The 19,922-nt window shown below is 39.4% G+C and overlaps 1 protein-coding gene and 1 pseudogene across 13 annotated transcripts in view; one reads left to right on the forward strand and one right to left on the reverse strand.

Annotated features, from left to right (window-relative positions):
- The window catches only part of ANKRD44 (ankyrin repeat domain 44), a 340,075-nt gene that overhangs the window by 273,121 nt on the left and 47,032 nt on the right, over positions 1-19,922 (reverse strand). The window lies entirely within an intron of this gene.
- On the forward strand, positions 12,596-16,172 carry LOC144576692 (ATP synthase F(0) complex subunit C2, mitochondrial pseudogene; annotated as a pseudogene). Its single transcript, XR_013519019.1, has one exon. The product of XR_013519019.1 is annotated as an ATP synthase F(0) complex subunit C2, mitochondrial pseudogene (transcript).

Below are 19,922 nucleotides of genomic sequence, written 5' to 3' on the forward strand. Positions count from 1 at the left end.
CCTTTTGCCAAATTGAGAGTAGTAAACAGAAAAAAGTGGAAGAAGAGAGGGATGAATAAGAAGTTTGAACCCTATCCCAATGCTTCATTCCTAATTACCTGCTCTGTCCCCAAACCAGAAAATGCCATCAGGGACACAAGCACAACATGGCCACATGGGTCCTGATGAAGGTCAGGCTTTGAAGAATGAAATGTAAGGAAGACATGGGGTGAGAGGAAAGTCATCCTATAATCCCATGAATGTGTGTGCCTTGCCTAATCCCTAAATTTTTTTTTCCTCACTCTGTTACCCAGGTTGGAGTACAATGGCACTAACATAGCTCACTGCAGCCTGGAATTTCTAGGCTCAAGCGATACTGCTGCCTCAGCCTCCCACATAGCTAGAACCACAAGTATTTACCACCACACCTGGCTATTTTTTTTTTAAGAGATGCAATTCGCTGTGTTGCCCAGGCTGGTCTTGAACTCCTGGCCTCAAGCAAATCCTCCTGCCTCAGCCTCCCAAAGCACTGGGATTACGAGCATGAGCTATCTCACCCAGCCCCATAATCCCTGTATTCTTCAATCATTCTGCCCAGCCATCCCTACAATGGGAGCTTGAATTCCCAGGCTCCTGATGCTGTCACGCATCTCGTTTATACTGCGACAGTCTTCCCAACCCCCTATGCAACATTTTCCCATTGTAGCCACCCTACCCTGTGTTGCTGCTAGATTTATCTTCCTGACACACATTTTCTACAGTTAAAACACCTACAGTAATTCCCCAGGATCAGTCACTACTCTGAGTGACTTTCATGCATTCCGTCATTTCATCCTCACTATACCATCATGAGATATGTACAATATTATTGTTCTTCCCATTTTAGAGATGAGGAAACTGAGGTACAGTGTGGTTGGTAACTTACCCGAGATTCACAGCTAGGAAGCAGCAGAGCCAGAATTGGAACCCAGGTGACCCAACTTCAAGCCTAATACCCACACCCCGGATGTTCTAATGACAACAAAATAAAATCCAAACACTCAAGCCTGGCAACCAGACACCTCTATATCTTTCCAGTCTTGTTTCTCTATCTTCCCCTTTGTCCCTTCCTTACTACCTCATATGCTGCTAACAATGCAGTCCATGTGGTTAACATGAGTTGACCGAATAAATGTCCAAGCTAATGAATGAACAGTCAGTTTTTATTTTATTCAAGTATGGTCCTTATTTTGAATGTCATAAAACAAAATTGTTTCAGCTTCTGCCCAGGAAATCTAATCTTTGAACATGACACCAGGCAACAAAGAGATTGCATAGAACTTATTAGGTTAATTATTCATTTGCTCACTGTCAGCAAAGGCTTCCAAGCAAGGCAGCACTAACAGATCCACATCCCAGATGTGTGACAAGTCACACTGGATGGAGTAGCTGGGCATAGGTTGCTTAGGTAAGACAGAAGTCCTGGGTACCTAAAGAGCAAAACCAGTGGCTTTATATAAATTAGGCTTTGTCCAGTGGCAAGAAGTGAAATAAAATCAAAATCCAAACTTAATTCTTATCATGCTTGAGAGGACACAAATAATTTACACAAAACCTCTCACATAATCTCCATAGCAACGGACTGAGGCCTTATTATTCCCATTTGGCTGTTGAGGAAACTGAGGTTTAAAGATGATGGGAACACCCAAAACCACACAATGGAGGTAAAACAAGAACCGAAGGCTCTCTCCAAATCAGGCCCAAGGATCACAGCTGTGAAGAGTGATCACTTTCTAACAGTCTTTTCCCCACACATACAGCCTCTGACATGGTAGAGGAAAGTTCTGCTCAACTCAGACCAAAAGTCCAAACTGGGCTAGCTGAGGAATGGAGGAGCCCGAGGTGAAGTGGGAAATGACTGGGGCAAGGGCACCCCCCGTTGGACTTAAGACACTCACCGCAACAAGTGTGTGCAGCAACTAATCACTCGGGACAGGGCTTCCCTCCTCATCCTTCCCCTTCCCACCTTCACCGTCCACCCCAAAAAACTACCCAAGCAACACAAAAGCAGAGGAAAAGAAAGTACCCATATCCACACTTGGCCCTCCTGGCTGCCTGCCCACTGCTGCTGCAGGGACAGAGTGCAAAACCCAATTATCTTTAACCTGGTTCACTTTATGTGTCAAATTGGAGGGGGGTTCTGAATAAGATTAAATTTAAGTGAATGAACTTTGGATGAAACAGCCTTCCCTTTATAAGGTGAGTGAGACCCATCCAATCAGTTAAAGGCCTGAACAGAAAAAAAAGACTGGCCATCCCAAGCAAGAGGGACTTCTCCAGCAGACTGCCTTGCGAGTGCAACAGCATCATCAGCTCTCCGGGGGCTAGAGCCTGCTGGTCCACACTACAGAGTGTCAATTTCCTAGCCTCCATGATCATGTAAGCCAGTTCCTTATAATAATTTAAATATATATATATATATATATATATATATACATACATATATTCCTTATAATTCCTCTGCAATCATGTAAGCCAATTCCTTATAACTTAAATATATATTTTTTTGTGTATATATATATATATATGTATATATATATATATATAGAGAGAGAGAGAGAGAGAGAGAAAGACATAGAGACACAGACATAGCTCCTATTGGTTCTGTATCTGTGGCAAACTCTGCCTAATATAGGGTGCAACTTGTGATGGGGGACCACTGTGGGAACAAATTCTTGCTGCAAACATGGGATGCTCTCTGGGGAGATGAGGGGGAGGAAGTCAAAGCAGGGGTAGCATGCAGTGTCCATGCGGCAGAAGACACTGAAGTATGTGTAGTTCAGGAAGTGATGATGGTGGGGGTGCTGCAGCTGAGTAGAAATTTCATTTAGGGAGAACTAACAGTTTTAGCTATGCATGAAGAAAGAGTTAATTACTCTTGGAAACTCTGTAACATATAAGAAAAGTGTGGTATACAGCTGATCTTGGTTATGAAAATCCCACAAGTTGGCCAAGTGTGGTGGCTCATACCTGTAATCCCACACTTTGAAGGCAAAGGTGGGAGGATGGTCCCAGGAGTTTGGGACCAGCCTGGGAAACATAGTGAGACCTCCATCTTTACAAAAAAAAAATACAATAATTAGCTGAGCATGGTGGTATACGCCTGTAGACCCAACTACTTGGGAGGCTGAGACTGGAGGATCGCTTGAGCCCAGGAATTCCAGACCACAGCAAGCTATGACTGTGCCACTGTACTCCAGCCTAGGCAACAGAATGAGACCTTGTCTCAAAAAGTAAAGAAATGAAAAAAAATCCCACTAGAAAACGCATTTGACAAGTAATTTTTATCAAGTCACTAAACCTTCTTGAAACAGGGCCAGATTAATATTATTAAAGAGGAAGAGCTTCCCAATTTTGCTCTATATGTGGGAGAATATGGTGGCCACCAACCTACTTTTATTCAAGCATATACTGGGGAGCAAAAAGTTTTTGTAACACAGCCACGAAAGTATACAATATCCTATTTATTTTAGAGATGTAATTTCAGCAAACACGTTCAATAAAACACACAATCTCCTCATCAGCTGCACTAAAGTTTATTTTTAAACAGAAATTCGAAATATGTAAGCCGTAATCCTATCACAGCTGCAGGAGGATTGTCAATGTAGAGTTATAGGTTTACATTCACTCTCACCAAAGCGTCTTCCATTACAGCATTATTTTGAGAATATTTATCATGTTGATAATTAAAGCAAAAAAGTCTATCTACATTTTGCTTTCATTACCACAGTAGTTTTCAGAGAAGTTTCTAGGTTTAAAATATATAAGAGAGTTATTAAGTTTAAAATTTTAAAGTATGTAATGAAAATAACATAGAAAGTGAAAGACTAATAAAAGAGTGCTGACTTATTCCAGAAATCATAATCCACTCATGAAATTCTTTGTGGTGGCATAATTTTAAAATTGCATTAGACAATGACAGTCTTATCAGGCAGGGTGTTTTGAACTGCAAATAACAGAATAGCCAATTAAAATTTGCTTAAGCAATTTGGACACTGATTTATCTCTTAACAAAATCTCTAGAGGTAGGTGGTCTAGGTTCAATAGGTCAGTGACCAGGTAGTTCAGCGGTTTGGTGATGTCATCGTAGGTCCAGGCTCTGACTATCTTATCGCTCTGCCAGCCTAGGTTTTTGGCAACCACCTCCTTGTGATTGCAGGATAGCTGCAGCAACAACACATCATCACACAAGGATGTTCAAAGCAGGAAAGCTGGGGCCAGGGAGATGTAATGGGTACATTATCTCCCTGCACCTTTTTATCAAGGAGGAATATCTTTCCCAAAAGGCCCCAGTTGACTTCCATGAAGTCTCACAGACCAGAACGAAGTCACATGCTCACTTCCAACCAATTTGTGGCAAACAGGAATAGGCTTGCCACTATCAGAGAAGCCTTCATTCATTCACTCCCCAGGCTGGGCACACTGCCGCTGAACGCCTGAATAAAACTGTGGTCTGTTAGCAAGAAGAAAGAGTGGTAGGCAGTCAAGCATGCACCCTAAATGTATGTAAAGAATAATAGCTTATATTGTTGAGTACGTCTAGCACCAGGCACCTTACTATACACCTTATGTGCATTCTCTCATTTAATTCTCACTAGCTAGAGCCCATTATTATCTCTATTTCTCAGATGAGGAAACTGAGGCACAGCATAGTGATACAGTTTCTCCAAGGTCTAGATTTAAATAGAATTTAAATCTAGAGTGTCTGATCCTAGAGCCAGCAAAGACTTTACTTGGGTAACTGAAAAAAATGCAGAGGCAGAAAAGACAACTGACAAGGCTAGAGAATTCATTTTGGGTGGTAAGTTAAAGGAGAAGAATTGTAAAGCCCTTCAAATTTCAGATGAAACACATCTCACTTCATCCATTTTCACTGCATTATGCTAAGAAAGGAGAAAACTTGCGAGTTAACAAGGTTTATAATGTTTCTTTTAAAATATATTTTATTACTAATATATTTTTAAATGTTTTTAAAATCAATATGTTGCTAAAACTATAACAAAGATGTTTATTTCTTGATAGGTCTTTTATATACTTTATTATAATACATGTATATACATTTTACTACACATTTTTCTAAACCTTTTTCTTTGTTCACTGTCTTCCTGAATATGTTTTTGAGTAGCTTAAAAACATCCATATTTTATTTGTCTGTTGTCCATCCAAATTCTTTCTTATTTTTCACCATCAGAAATAACAGCAGAATAAATATCTTTGTTCTTACAGTTTTTTTTTCTTTAGAGTAAATTCCAAGGAGTGGGTTACTAGGTCAAAGCGTCTAAACAATTGTGTGACTTTTTACATCCACTGCCAATGTGTTCTCGAAAAGAACTGAACTAATTAACATTGCTGCCAGAAATATAAAAATATACTCATTTTCTGAGATCACATCAGCTTTGTATTATTTGTATTTATATTAGTTTAATAGTCATAAAATGATTTCTCATTATTTTTTTCCTTCCATTGCTTTGATTTGAAGGGGAGTGTTTTTCTATAGGCATGCTTGCAAGTATTTCCTCCTGTGAAAAAATCTGTTCTTACTCTTTGCCCATTAATCTTTCTGGATCTTGGTGCTGTTGTGATTCACATATTTCAAAACAAAGTTGGCTTAATTTTATTTCTGCAAACTGAATGCAGACTGAATGACTGGTTCGTCTAGACTTACATTGGGCGGACCCAAATTCCAGCTTGTTTCCTCAACCTCCTAAATTTCAACAACTGAGGCATAAATGTCAATCTCAGCTATAAAAATATGAAAAAGAATGTTTCCACTGCTTAGTTTTTTTCTCCAAAAGACACACTAAGACTGCTATATTCAAAAATTCTGAGAGTAATATTAAAATTTATGCATCAGTCCTTGTTTTTATAATCAACTGCACTCTCCAAATGAAGAATTATTCTTTCAGGGTGGGAAAAACAGCCATGATAAGAAACCTTTTGTGTCTTTATCCTGAAATTGCTAAGTGCAAAATCAAAGTGGGAATAAAGCAAAAAAATTTTGCTTAAGTAGGAAAAAAGTCTCAAAATAACACATACAATGAAACTATTTAATCTTTCAGCAAAAAAAGAACAGGCAATGGTACACACAAACTTTTTTTGGACTTCACCACTCTGCCTGTTATCTATTTTTGTTACCTAAATATTTATTCCCAAACCAGAATCCCTAAGAAAGACTAAAATATAGATTCCTGTTCCCCCTTGCCCCAGGACTAACAAATCAAAATCCTTAGGGTTGTATCCTGATTATCTACATTTTTAAAATATTCCTCAAGTTTTCAAATATTTTAGCGTAAAATTCTCATTTTAAACTAAATCTTTATAAGAACCATAAGGCTAATATTTATACTGATTTTTAAATGCTGCTAGGCAAAAGGCCTATATTTACTCCTCCGGTGCTTCGAAAAGAGTATTTGAAAGACAGTTTACACCCTTAATTAATCCTTTACCCAAGAAAGAGCAGAGGCCAGAAACAAACATTTTTTACTTCTTATGGTACCTGACTGCTTTAAAAGCTCTTTGTAAGCTGATGATAGGTACAGATCATGTGGCATCCAGTATCGATACTCTTAAGTCTAACTTATCCTCAGAATACTCCCTGAAGTATTCAGGAATTCTTAGTTCTATTACAAAGATTTTGTTGCTGTGATAGTGATTTTGTTTTTTAGAAAAATAAAAGTAAAAAAAAATAGCTCCTGTAGGCCAGGCATGGTGGCTCACGTCTGTAATCCCAGTACTTTGGGAGGCCTAGGCAGGCGTATCACAAGGTCAGAAGTTCAAGACCAGCGTGGCCAACATGGTGAAACCCTGTCTCTACTAAAAATACAGAAATTAGCTGGGCATGGTGGCATGTGCCTGCAATCCCAGCTACTCAGGAGGCTGAGGCAGGAGAATCGTTTGAACCCAGGAGGCAAAGGTTGCAGTGAGCCGAGATCATGCCATTGCACTCCAGCCTGGGTAACAGAGCAAGACTCCATCTCAAACAAAACAAAATAAAACAAAAACTCCTGTATAAGGATGGTACAGTCATAATTTTCTTTTCTTTAATATCTTAAGGAACTTGTTTTTATACTTTAGGGAAAATTAAAAGAGGATCATTAAAAGAAACATTCCGAATTTATCTACTGATTGCTTTTGAATTCTCACTGTCAGAAGTCTGACATTATCTCAGTTAATAAGATTATTAGAATCTTATTCCAGGATATCAAAAAACACAGTGGATAGTTTATTAATGTATTCAACAATATCAATATCTACATTCTACCACTATATATTATCTACACATACATACATACATACATATTCCACATGTCAATAAAAATAAGTGGTTTAATGTCTTCAATAATGTTGACTTCTGCATTATTCTATTAATATGAATTATGCCATACATATTTATTCCATATATGTGTGGAATATACATATAAAAAGAAATGTATATTTCTACGTTCTGTTTCTGGAAGAACCTGAGACCAGAAAGACATTAATGTAGATGCCTTCATAAGTCAATTCTTTCCTAACTCTCCAAGATAGTCCCATATAGGTGTTTAAATCACAGAAAAGTACTTCAGCTGGAATCTCACCTAGCTAAAGTGAAAGCACTGCAGTTAGTTTTGTCTTCTTTCTGTGGCCAAGAAAAAGAAAGTCACACTATGTGCAGTGGGCTATGAGGAGATACAGACAGGCAACTCTACGTGGGCTACAAGTGAAAGAGTTAACTATTTACAAGCCCACTGATGACACCAACACTGTATAAATCTTATTATTCTGCCTTATTCCAGAAACACACTCATAATCTGTGCAGGGTTCTTGGAAGATTACATTAATGTTTCTTAGCCCAGCCACCCACAATGGGAGTATCCTGTACACAATTCGGTAATACACGGGTAGCGAATCTTCTGCCCTCACTTAACTAAAACAAGCAAAAATACTCAATAATTCAACATGGTTTCATGTTAAACCTCCAACTCCAAGGCCTCACGCCTGTAATTACAGCACTTTGGGAGGCTGAGGGAGGCAGATCACCTGAGGTCAGGAGTTTAAGACCAGCCTGGCCAACATGGAGAAACCCCATCTCTACTAAAAATACAAAATTAGCTGGGTGTGATGGCGCGTTCCTATAATCCCAGCTACTTGGGAGGCTGAGGCAGCAGAATCGCTTGAACCCAGGGAGACAGAGGCTGCAGTGAGCCAAGAGCGCACCAGTGCATTCCAGCCTGGGCAATAGAGCAAGACTCCATCTTAAAAAAAAAAAAAATACTTCCAACTCCAGCCTGTAATTGGCCAGAAATTTTAGTACTTCCTGAACTATCCTACAAAAATGTCCTAAAAGCAGAGGAGCATCTCTTAAATACAAAATTAATTATTTTCCCTCATGGTTATCTTTAAAATTCTTGCAAATGTTCCACCTTAGTACATGCGTATATTGTGTATAGACACACATACATACACATATATATACACAGACACACATATATATATATGTCTTAATATCAAAATCATGTTTACTCTAAAACTAGGGGGGAAATTGATCCTCTAGGAATATATACTAGGTGTATTGTAGCACTTCATCATGTCCCCAGTGGGGTGCACACCTATCAGATTGCCTGCCTTTTTCAAAATGCTCCCCTTCCATCCTTGAAACACGTCTACCAATCAGGTTCCTAAGAGCAAGGTGCTGCCCTGAGGCCCACGGTGATAGTTAACTGAACCATAGAAGTATTCAGCTCAGGGCAGCCAAGGAGATTCCCTGTCCAGAGAATATGAGAAGGAGAGAAAGAGTGAGTGTCACTCTCTCTTTGGCTGAACCTGTAAGCCACATGTTCCATGACTGTGGTCCAAGAAATCAGAAGGGTGGTCTTTAGAAAAGGAAGGAATGAAGAAGATACTCAGAGAGAAACAGACAGCAGAGGCAGGATAGGAATGCTGCCTGTTCCTCACAGAGTCCTGTCTGTGGGGTCACCCTTCCTGGGGCTGGGCTCCATCCTTTTGGAAGCTCACCTCCCTGAGTAGTCACCTCAGCATACACAGAACACGCAGAACGCTGTTGTGAGAAACTCCAGCTAAGTGACAAAAAAAGGCAGGCCCAATATAGCAGCCTGGGGCCTTATTCACCAAGAGGTCAATTACTTGCTGTGGGCACACCCCAACTCTGAAAGAAAAACCAAATTAGTAACCATGCAAGCTCCTATTTGGATATAAGCTAGGTATCCCTTCTTATCTAGCAAGAAGGCATAAATCTAACATGGCTTGCTTTAAACGTCATAGTTTTGGAATTGAGACTCCGTAAACTGTAAGTTATGGGCCCAAAACAAAAAGAACTAAAGGCCTGTCTGTGAACTTCCTTTTTTTCCAGGCTGTTACATGCTTTGCTGTTGTCACCCCGATGGTCTGATAAGAGGTGGCCCCCTTGGGTTTCCCCAGCCAAGCTGCCCCACCGAAGGCAGCTACACAGTGGCCAGGACAAGCCAGCCAGAGCCAATAGGACTGGAGCCCTGACCAAGGTAACAATGCTCCTGGAGTCAGATAACGAAAGCCAGAGCAGGAAGGACCCTGCGCTTCATGCGAGACTTTCACCAAATAAATAAAGTTTAATCACGTGGATGTGCTGTACATTGCAGGGGGCCTTTGAAAAGTGTAATGTCTGGGTGCAGTTTAAAAATAAGGAATCTTGATTTATCTGGTCTAACTTTAGAAAAATATTTGGAGGGGATTTTTAAGATACTCTGAATTTATACTTCTTAACGGAGGCTGTCTTTTTTATGTGTGGTTTGTGAGAAAATGTGTGGATGATCTGTAATTTGAGCCTGTTTTCAAAGCTTAGACACAGTGTCATTAGATTCATACCATTTTCTTTTTTTTTTTTTTTTTTTGAGACGGAATTTCTCTGTTGTTGCCCAGACTGGAGTGCAGTGGCATGATCTCGGCTCACCGCAATCTCCGCCTTCTGGGTTCAGGCAATTCTCCTGCCTCAGCCTCCAGAGTAGCTGGGACTACAGGCGCGCACCACCGTGCCCAGCTAATTTTTGTATTTTTAGTACAGACAGGGTTTCACCTTGTTGACCAGGATGGTCTCGATCTCTAGACCTCGTGATCCACCCTCCTCGGCCTTTGAAAGTGCTGGGATTATAGGCGTGAGCCACCGTGCCTGGCTGACAATTTTCATTTAATTCTCTAGATGGCAGAATGCTAAGACGTAAGAAAATAAAAAGGAAAAGATTTCAGATAATGAACTGGTTTCTAGTAACTGTCCAACAATGGACCAGGCTGGTTTGTAAATCACTAAGTGTCTGAACTTGACAACAGTTAAGACCAGATCCCTAACTGTCAGGAGCATGAATACAAAAGATTCCTGCTGTTCTATGATGTGTTTCTGACTATGTGTCTTTGAAAGACCTTTCAATTTTAATGCTCCAAAATTTAGATGTTTTCCATATACCAACGGCTCTATAAGAAGTACATGTAAGTGCAGCAGGGCCAAAAGACAACTTGAACACAAGTTACCTACATCAAAATAACAAAACCAACATGCATTTGTCATTACAGAAGGAAATAAATCAAACTGAGACAGATGAACAGGAAAAAAAATGTTATGAATTTGAAGTTAAACATCTACTTTCCAGGCTCGAATTTTTAATACACTTTTAAGATTCTTTCCAAAGAAGGCTTCAGGTATATACAAATATATTAATCTTCCTTAGAGTAGATTTAAAACAAAGGCCTCCGTGTTTCAGAAAATGGGATAGGAAAAGAAGGGGATTAAGGCCCTGTATAGAAACAAGAAGTTCATATTCTAAGCTAATCACTCCTATGCAATTTGAGGTAGCCACATCTCCCTAGCCCAGGACTTCCATGTACTCCCAATAAATTGTAAACTGTCCTGTCAGGGGCTTCAGCCTTCGCATAGACCGCAGATGAAAGACCAACTCTATAAAGAGAGAGTAAGGGGAAAAAACTGTATTCATTCTTTGGATGCCTCAGGAGAGAAAATAGAGAAGTCAGCTGATGTCTCTAAACCTCTAAAAGCAGCTCATCTTCAAAGAAAAAAGGAAGAATAGGTGAAAATACCAATCCAATCTCCAAGAAGAAAGCACTCTCCCTGCACAGGTTTGGTGTTTAAAATTTCAGGTGCATAAGCTTAAGCAGATTCCAGGACTCTCTTTGAGGTGGTAGCAATCACTGTGTGGGATTTCTTTATAGGCAAGGTCATTAGCTCTCTTTCAGGTAATTTTGCAAAGGAAGTCAGTTGGACAAATGTGAGTACCATGTAGACCCACCTGAGAAAGCTAAATATTTACCAGTTCAGTTTGGTATGACAATAGTTTTTAAGAGGTATTCTTTTAAAAAACAAATTAAAAGCACACAAAAAGACATAAGTTTTTTTTTTAACTTGATTAAAAGAGTCATCTGACAGTAATAGTCAGCTTTTTAGTGATTATTATAAATCTTTGGGGAAAAAAATCATGACTTTCTTCAGTTCGATTTTTCTTTTTTTAGTATCTTAAAACAATTCAATATTTTTACACAATTTTTTATTGTGTAAAGTATATATAAAAATTTACCATGTTATAACGGAAAGAGTATGATCGGATTGTTTGTAACACAAAGGATAAATGCTTGAGGGATGGATACCCATTCTCCATGAGGTACTTATTTCACATTGCATGCATATATCAAAACATTTCATGTACCCCATGAATACATACACCTACTGTGTACCCACAAAAATAAAAATAAAATTTTTTTATTTACCATTTTAACCATCTTTAACTGTATAGTTCACTGGGACTAAGTTCATTCACATTATTGTTCAACCATTATCATCATTCATTGCCATAAACTTTTCCCCATCCCATTCTGAAACTCTGTGCCAATTCAACAGTAACTTTCCATCGCCTCCGCCCCTTAACCCCTGGTAACCACTATTCTACTTTCTGTCTCTCTGAATTTGACTTCTCTAGGTATCTTATAGAAATAAAAATCAGAGAGTAGTTGTTCTTATGTCTGGCTTATTTCACTTAGCATAATATCTTCAAACTCAGCTATATTATAGCATGTATCAGAATTTCCTTCCTTTAATTTTATTTTATATTTATTTTTTATTTATTTATTTATTTTTGAGACTGAGTCTTGCTCTGTCACCCAGGCTGGAATATAGTGGCATGATCTCAGTTCACTGCAACCTCTGCCCCAGGTTCAAGCGATTCTCCTTCCTAAGACTTGCTAGTAGCTGGGATTACAGGCATGTACCACCACACTTGGCTAATTTTTTTCTTTTGTATTTTTAATAGAGATGAGTTCCATCATGTTGGCCAGGCTGGTCTCAAACTCTGACCTCAAGTGATCCGTCCACGTCAGCCTACCAAAGTGCTGCAATTACTTTAGGAATTCTGTACTCGGCCAGAATTTCCTTCCTTTTTAAGGCTGAATAATACTTCTTTATATGTATGTACTATATTTTGTTTATCAATTCATCTGTCATTGGCCATTTGAGATATTTCCATCTTTTGGTTATCACAGATAATGCTGCTATAAACATGAATGTACAAATATCTGTTCACCTCTCTGCTTTCAATTCTTTTGGATATATACCTAGACATAGGATTGCTACATCAAATGGTAATTCTATATATAACTTTTTGAGAAACCATCATACAGTTTTTCATAGCAGCTGCACCATTTTACATTCCCAACAGCAAAGCACAAGGTCTCCAATTTCTCCACATCCTCACTAACACTTGCTGTTTTCTGGTTTTTGGATAAATAGTCACCCTGATGAGTATGACGTGGTATCTCATTTGTGGTTTTGATCGGCTTTCCCTAATGATTAGTGATTGTTCCATTTTCTTCAAAACATTGTTTCAAAATATGTCCTCATGTTTTGTTTCAGGATCTCTTTCCATAGGATAAAAATGTTATGCTTGCTCTGAGTAGATATTCATGAAGTGTTCTGGGAGTTCTGAAGAACTTCCAACACACTAAAACTTAGAAGCCAGAGTTTCCATTATTCAGGTCTCAACCACATACCAAACCTTGCAGCCTAGACAGAAAGATGTTGCCAAAAGTTTCCTCCTAGACTCTTAAAGACTAGGTAAAGCAGCCTTAAGCACAGTTCTCCTACAAAGGCAATAACGAAAGCTTTTACTGTCCAGGAAGATTAATGAACTGGGTGAGTAAAAATGAAAAGCAGGATGATCCCAGGACTCTGGGCCCAGGGATGCAAGTTTGGGCCACTGAGTCCAGCATTGCAGCTCCTACCAGAGGCCTTCCCTGAGCAGCTCCTGCTCACACATACACATCCGCATCCCCCCTCCCAGAGCTACACACTAAGAACACAATGCAGCAACAGATTCAACCTTAAAAATAACTTCATAAACCTAAGAAGCAAAAACAAAGGTACTTGGAAGATATGGGAGTTAAAAATCCAGTTTTGAGACAGGTCCTTTCTAAATTCCCCAGATCTAGGTTCCTCTTATCTAGCCCACCAGGATTTTCCAGACTCCTGCAGATAATCTGTTTCCCTTCTGCATCTGAGCTCATCCAACCTTCATTAGGCTGCCTGAAAATTTCACTTTCAAAGCTTTTCTCTTTTTTGTTAAATTGTAATCCTCCAACTCATAGTCACTAATTCAACAGCCAACAAGCATATGCCGCAGACGCCAATGTGCCAGGTGCTGAGCTTGGCACTGGAGACACCATGATGAATAAGACCAGACTCCAGCAGGAAGGACTTGCCACAGAGGGAGTCTGCCTTCTCTAGGTTCTTACTTTACCTAAAATGCTAAAGTATCTCCTGGGGCATATAACCACCTTTTGCTCATCCATAAATAGAGTCACTTGCTATAACTCATTGAAAAGAATGTGGTCCAGGAGTTTCACATTTGTGTGGGATTCCCATGAGTGTGCACATAATTAGAGTAGAAAGAGAAAAGAAAAGAAGAGGATGTGGTCCAGTAAAGAAAACAGGTCATACTACCTCATATGGCCTTGAGCAAAATCATGCATCCATGGCCTCACCTAAAAAATGTTAAGAATATTTTTCCTAGAAACAGAGACCTGAACCAAACAATTTTTTAAAGGGAAGTTCATCAAATGCTTTTTTGCTGACCAGAAAAGAAGAAAAAAAAGATAGACAATCTTTTCTTAAAAAAATTTGTTTCTTTTCTAATTTTTTTCTTTCTAAAAACATGAGTCTGTACACCAAAGATAAAGCTTTGATGACTGTGCACACCCTGTCTGTTCCATAGTAGCTGTATTGCTGCCGAGCCTTCTGAAGAGTGTTTAAGGAGGAGTGATAACGAGGGACCCTAGAGAATCTGAGAGTTTTTATTGCTAAACAAAAAATCAGAACAACGCTTGAGATGTTATACTACTAAGACAACAAGAACATTTGTCTCGTATCAAACAAGTGACAGGGCCTGCTAACTCCAGTGATGGCCAGAAGAGACAGCCTGAAAGTCTAGTTCATCCTTATGAAGAAAACAGGATCTAAAAAAACTCACACCTCGAAATCATCTCTTCTATTTGATGGGATAAGAGAAAAACTGAGGGCAAAATGCAAATTCACATGCAACTAGAAATCACAACTAAAAATCTACAATGTATGATATGTGCTAGGCTTTACAACAAGAATCTATCAGAAACAGCTTAATTCCTACCAGCCAGGACAAAATATTCGCATACTGTTATACAAATAAATCTTCCTAGCCATACGGTAGTTTCCTCTGATACAGCACTTGGGAGGAGAGCAATAAACAAAATCCAGACGGGAAGTAGCCAGAAAGAATAAATGGCAGAGCTTTCTGGCAGTATCTTCTTGTACAGAAACAAGAGACATATTTTTATTTTAATAAAATTATCTTAGAACCCAGGCCCTAAAATTACTTATTAATATGATTCCCCAGAGGTGGGGAAAGTTATAAATGAGGTTGTAATGTTTTGGCTCCGTTCCTAGAGTCAACATCATGAAGTGAACTCTATTTACCGACCACCGACAACTCCAGAATCAAATTCCCATCCAGAGTAAACGATTTTTACCTACCCCCTAGTGGGTGCCCTTTCGGAAGCCTTTTCTCATTTTAAGGCATATGGATTTGTGCTAACAGAAATTCCACATAAAAATTTCAACCTACCAAAATGAGTCCATTCTTTCCACAGAAAAATGTTTGTAGAAACTACAGTTGCTTTTAAGTTAAGATTGACAGGCCAGACGTGGTGACTCACACCTGTAATCCCAGCATTTTGGTAGGCCGAGGTGGGCGATCACTTGAGGCCAAGAGTTCAAGACCGATCTGGCCAACGTGGTAAAACCCCGTCTCTAGTAAAAATACAAAAACCTAGCTGGGCATGGTGGTGGCACGTGCCTGTAATTCCAGTTACTTGGGAGGCTGAGACAGGAGAATTGCTTGAACCCAGGAGGTGGAGGTTGCAGTGAGCCAAGATCATGCCCCTGCACTCCAGCCTGGGAAACACAGTGAGACTGTGTTTTGGAAAAAAAAAAAAACTTTAGACTGACAATACATCCAAAATTTACTTTCCTAACATGGATGTCTAAACAATACATTAAGCAAGATATAAACATTGCATGATATGGTCTGGTGCTGTCTGTGAATACTAATTCCTCTTCCCTGCACTAGGCGCAGCTCTCCTGCCACAGCCCCTCACTCACTGAAAATGTACGCCTGCTCCAAGTTCGCCTCCACTCCCTCCTTGGTCAAGAGCACCTCACAACAGCTAAGCCATCCACTCTCTGAACATGTGAGAGTGTCTGCAGCCTGGCAGTCTCACCTCCCCTTACCTCACTTGTCCCTGGCCGCAGCTTCCAAACCAGTGCCATTTCAAGGGACATCCACAGAGCAGCCAGGTTCACTGGGGCTGGGGCTGCCACATTGAGGGTGGCCGGCTCTGGGCTGGGATTGGGACTGCATTTGGGAGCCTCATCATTGGTTACGCCAGGAACCCTTCTCTCAAGCAACAGCCCTTCTCCTACGCCATTCTGGGCTTTGCCCTCTATGAAGCCATGGGGCTCTTTGACCTGACGGTGGCCTTTCTCATCCTCTTTGCCATGTGAAGCAGCCGTCTCCACCTCCCATAGTTCTTTCTCCCACGTCTCGTCAGCCCTGTATGTTCCTTTTCCTATACTCCCCAGATGGCCTGGGGAACATGGTTACCTCAGGGTTTGACAGAGTAAAGACAAATACTGTATTAATAAGAAAAAAAAAGGTGTTAAGTTTGAATGTGCCTAAAAGCCACAGCAGTATGTGAAGACCGAAGAGTAAATGTCCCTATTCCAGTGTAGCAGAGGCTCCTAGCTGTCTCCCCAGTATCCATCTTCTCTTTCTGCTGTAGTTACAGAAGACTTAGCTGAGCACATGGCTGCCTCCTTAAAGATTACATTTCCCAGCCTTCCTTGTAGAAAAGTAATTATGTGATTGATTCTGGCCAATGGAATCAGATGTTTTCAACTTCCAGGTCAAGTTCTTAATAGGAAAGGAGCTGGAAGCCCTGTGCAGTGGTGTGCCTCTGTAGTCCCAGCCATGCCTGAGGCTGAGGCAGGAGGATCACGCAAGCCTAGGAGCCTGAGACCAGCATAGGCAACATAGTGAGATCACATTTCTTATTTTAAAAAGAAAAAAAAGGAAAAGGAAAAGAAAGGAGGCTGCCCTCCTCTTTCCTAGTTTCTTTTCCCATGGTGATAGAAACTGGAGCAACTATCTTAGCTGAAAGATAGAAGCCATGTGGTAAAGAAGGCACAATAATAAAAGAAAACTTTATCCCCAACATCAAGGAGCCATCTTCTCAGTCTTGGTTTGTTTATGCTGCGACCATTATAGATGAGAGTAAAATAAATTTCTGTGTTCTTATTTTGACCAAATAAGTATCCTGACTAATATCTTTCTTGAAGCACTCTGAATTCAACAGCTATCTTTTGTTTTGATAGCCATTCCTTAAGCAGAAAGCACCCTAGATTTCTTGAAGGGAATTTCCCAGCATGTTTTCAGCATGCACTATCAGGGATTGATATTAGCATCAACCTTTCCGAGTTTTAAGTATCATTTTTCACAATCTCTAAAGTCTGAGCTGCAATAAATAATTCATAACGAGGGGTGGCTTTCTTCCCTTTCCTCAGGGTATCTTCACAGAAGGAGAAAGTCTTCAGCTCTAGCACCCATCCAGTAAAGGGCTCATCTTGTCTTCCTCACCTCTGCATCTTCCCAGAGATGGCAGGATGCTCCTGGACACTAGAATCCTTCACATCATTTATCATATGGGAATCTTTCCTTAACCTTTTCCAGACCCCTGAGGGTGATGAGAAAATAACATTTCCCAAGTTCAAGAAATCAAAACCTGTGACTCTATATCCCAGACAAAATGGACAAAATACTTAGGTCAAAGTTATCAGATCAGCTTTCATAGGCCCTTTAAAAATTATACAGTTTTCTTTTAAAAGACACTAAATGGTCTCGATTTTTTAATGGTCATTGTCGTTTACAAAATGAAAACAATAGTTGGCTCAATGATAAGGATGGTAAAAGAGTCAGCAGCCTCTTAGGCACACTGAGAAAACCCGTAAACCTCCCACAGAACTCAGTCCTCATAGAAATATTCTGTCCAGCAACAACCCCTATCCCACTCTACCCAAATTCCAAAGAAGTGCAAACACGCCATCAACCTATTCCACACACCAGGTAGTTTTTTCTTATTTTAGTCAGAGAAATGCTAATATACTTCCTTAAGTAACAGCTTTTTAAAATTGAAATTGTGGGCTACCTCTTTTTTTTCTTTACTGTCTCTGCCTTGTCTAATAAAAATGACATAGTGTTTTGTTTCATGATTCTCTATCTCCTAAGCATAGACTTTCTCATATGCAGAGAGTATTATAATTCAGACCATTTATGAACAAAGCATATTAACTGTTACCATGAAAATACTGCAAACCAATGGGTATCGCTTTCCTTTAACACTTGAAAGAGCACATAATTCCATGATATTAAAAAGAAAGACAAAAAGAAATGTTTTTAATAATATTTCAACCCTTTGGCTTTGTTAGCAGTATAATATAAGAGTTCTAATCTGAAAAACTTATGTTTTCACAAATTGAAATAGAGTAGTAAAAGCATTTTGTCACATCCTCCAAGGGCTAAAATGTAAAGCATATGACATAGCCATATATAAAAACGACCTTCAGTTAAAAAGTAATAAATCAAATGCTCACTCTCCAAGCAGAAACTCACAAACTGAATACCAGGTAAAAGGAAAGCTGTACATGAAGGCTTTGTGCTTTCATGGGAGAATGATTGCTCATGCAAGTGGAACCTATTGGAGGGGCGGAACTCATAGTCTTTCAGGGGTTCAGCTGGAGGTGAAGACTGTCTAAAGATTTCTCCACCAAGCACCATCATTTTCAGTCCTTTCTGATTAAGGACCAAAATGAAAGCTCAGTAGCTACTTCATTTTGATAATTTTTAGAAAGCCTCAAATAACAGCTAAGAACCTTCTATAAGCATGCCAGAGGAAAAGGGGGGAAATGGAAAGTTACAGTTGAAATTACATCCTTAAGATAGCAAGTTAAGTCACTAATACACGAACCGATCTCAAGTCTGCTATCCGACCCAGAAAATCACAGATGAGGAATTCATTTTAGGACTAATTACACAAACATTAAATCACTCAATTTTTCACCTTTTATATTTAAAATGTTGGCATTTTTCTTCCTTTTTCTTTACATGAACTGGATGACAGTCCCTAACCAAGATACTTGATCTTGGAAACGAGAAATCATCTAGTATAGGCATGCAAGAGTGTCACTAAACTCTGTATAACCTCAGGCAAGTCATTGCACCTTTCTACTCTGCCATTTCCCCACCAGCAAAAAACAAACCACACTTCCTACTTCCTGTTGTGATGAAAAATGAAATAACCTAAGTAAGTCAAGTGCCTCAGAGACTTTCAATGTGCTTTATGACATTCATAGAGTCAGTTTTGAGCATCTGAGAAATAATCTCTTCCATTTAACCTTCTATTCACAATATAGAAAAATGTCCTGTACAGTCTATTAAAAATAATAAAGGCAAAAAGTTTGACCCTCTCCGGTCATGGAAAATTACTTTCTCTGAAAAGCCCAGTCTTCTAGATTAACCTTCAAGAGAACAGGGATTTTGTCTGTTTTGCTCTGTAAAATATTCTCAGCACCTAGAACAATGCCATAATAAGGCATTCATTAAATATTAGATGAGTGAATGAATAAAGGTTTAGCCTGAATAAATGTGGAAACACTTTTTATTTTAGCTATTTTAGGCGGAAGTCTTAAAATGTATATTCTTCCTTATCATCTTGAGAAAGTTATAAGGACACTTTGCAGATAACTAAGGGTCACCATCATGAACATCCTATATTTCAAGGATGCTCTCGGTGTCTTTTAAAATACTAAAATCACTCCAGAATTTTTAATATAATTTTCAGCTCCTTTATGCAATTATCATTTTTACCATCCTCCCCCATCTTTCTAATCGGTTGTCATTTCTCCCTATTGTGAAGAATTGGCTGTTGCTAATTTATTGTACACTTAAAAGCCAATTAGCCATGGGTCTAAAGAAAGAGTACGTGCCTCTGAGGGCCTGAGGCCGTCTCCTAAGAGTGAGAAATACAATCCTTAGACTTTTCAACATCTATGTTTGGCTCCATTTTTTAAGGCTTTTTAATTATCCACCACATTCTAGATAGGTAAAAGGCCAGATATCCCAAATTCCAAATAAGTGTACCCAATGAACTCATGCTGAAGTGACATGCTGTGGTACTAAGGGGTACTTGCTCCATGAAACGGGGCATCTGAAAACAATGGTCCCAAATAATGATGGTTATCTAAGTAAGTAGCTGGTCCAGGGCTACAGTAGGGGTATCCAAGGCAAAGC

This window comes from Callithrix jacchus, chromosome 6 (genome assembly GCF_049354715.1).
Source record: "Callithrix jacchus isolate 240 chromosome 6, calJac240_pri, whole genome shotgun sequence".
Lineage (NCBI taxonomy): Eukaryota > Metazoa > Chordata > Mammalia > Primates > Cebidae > Callithrix > Callithrix jacchus.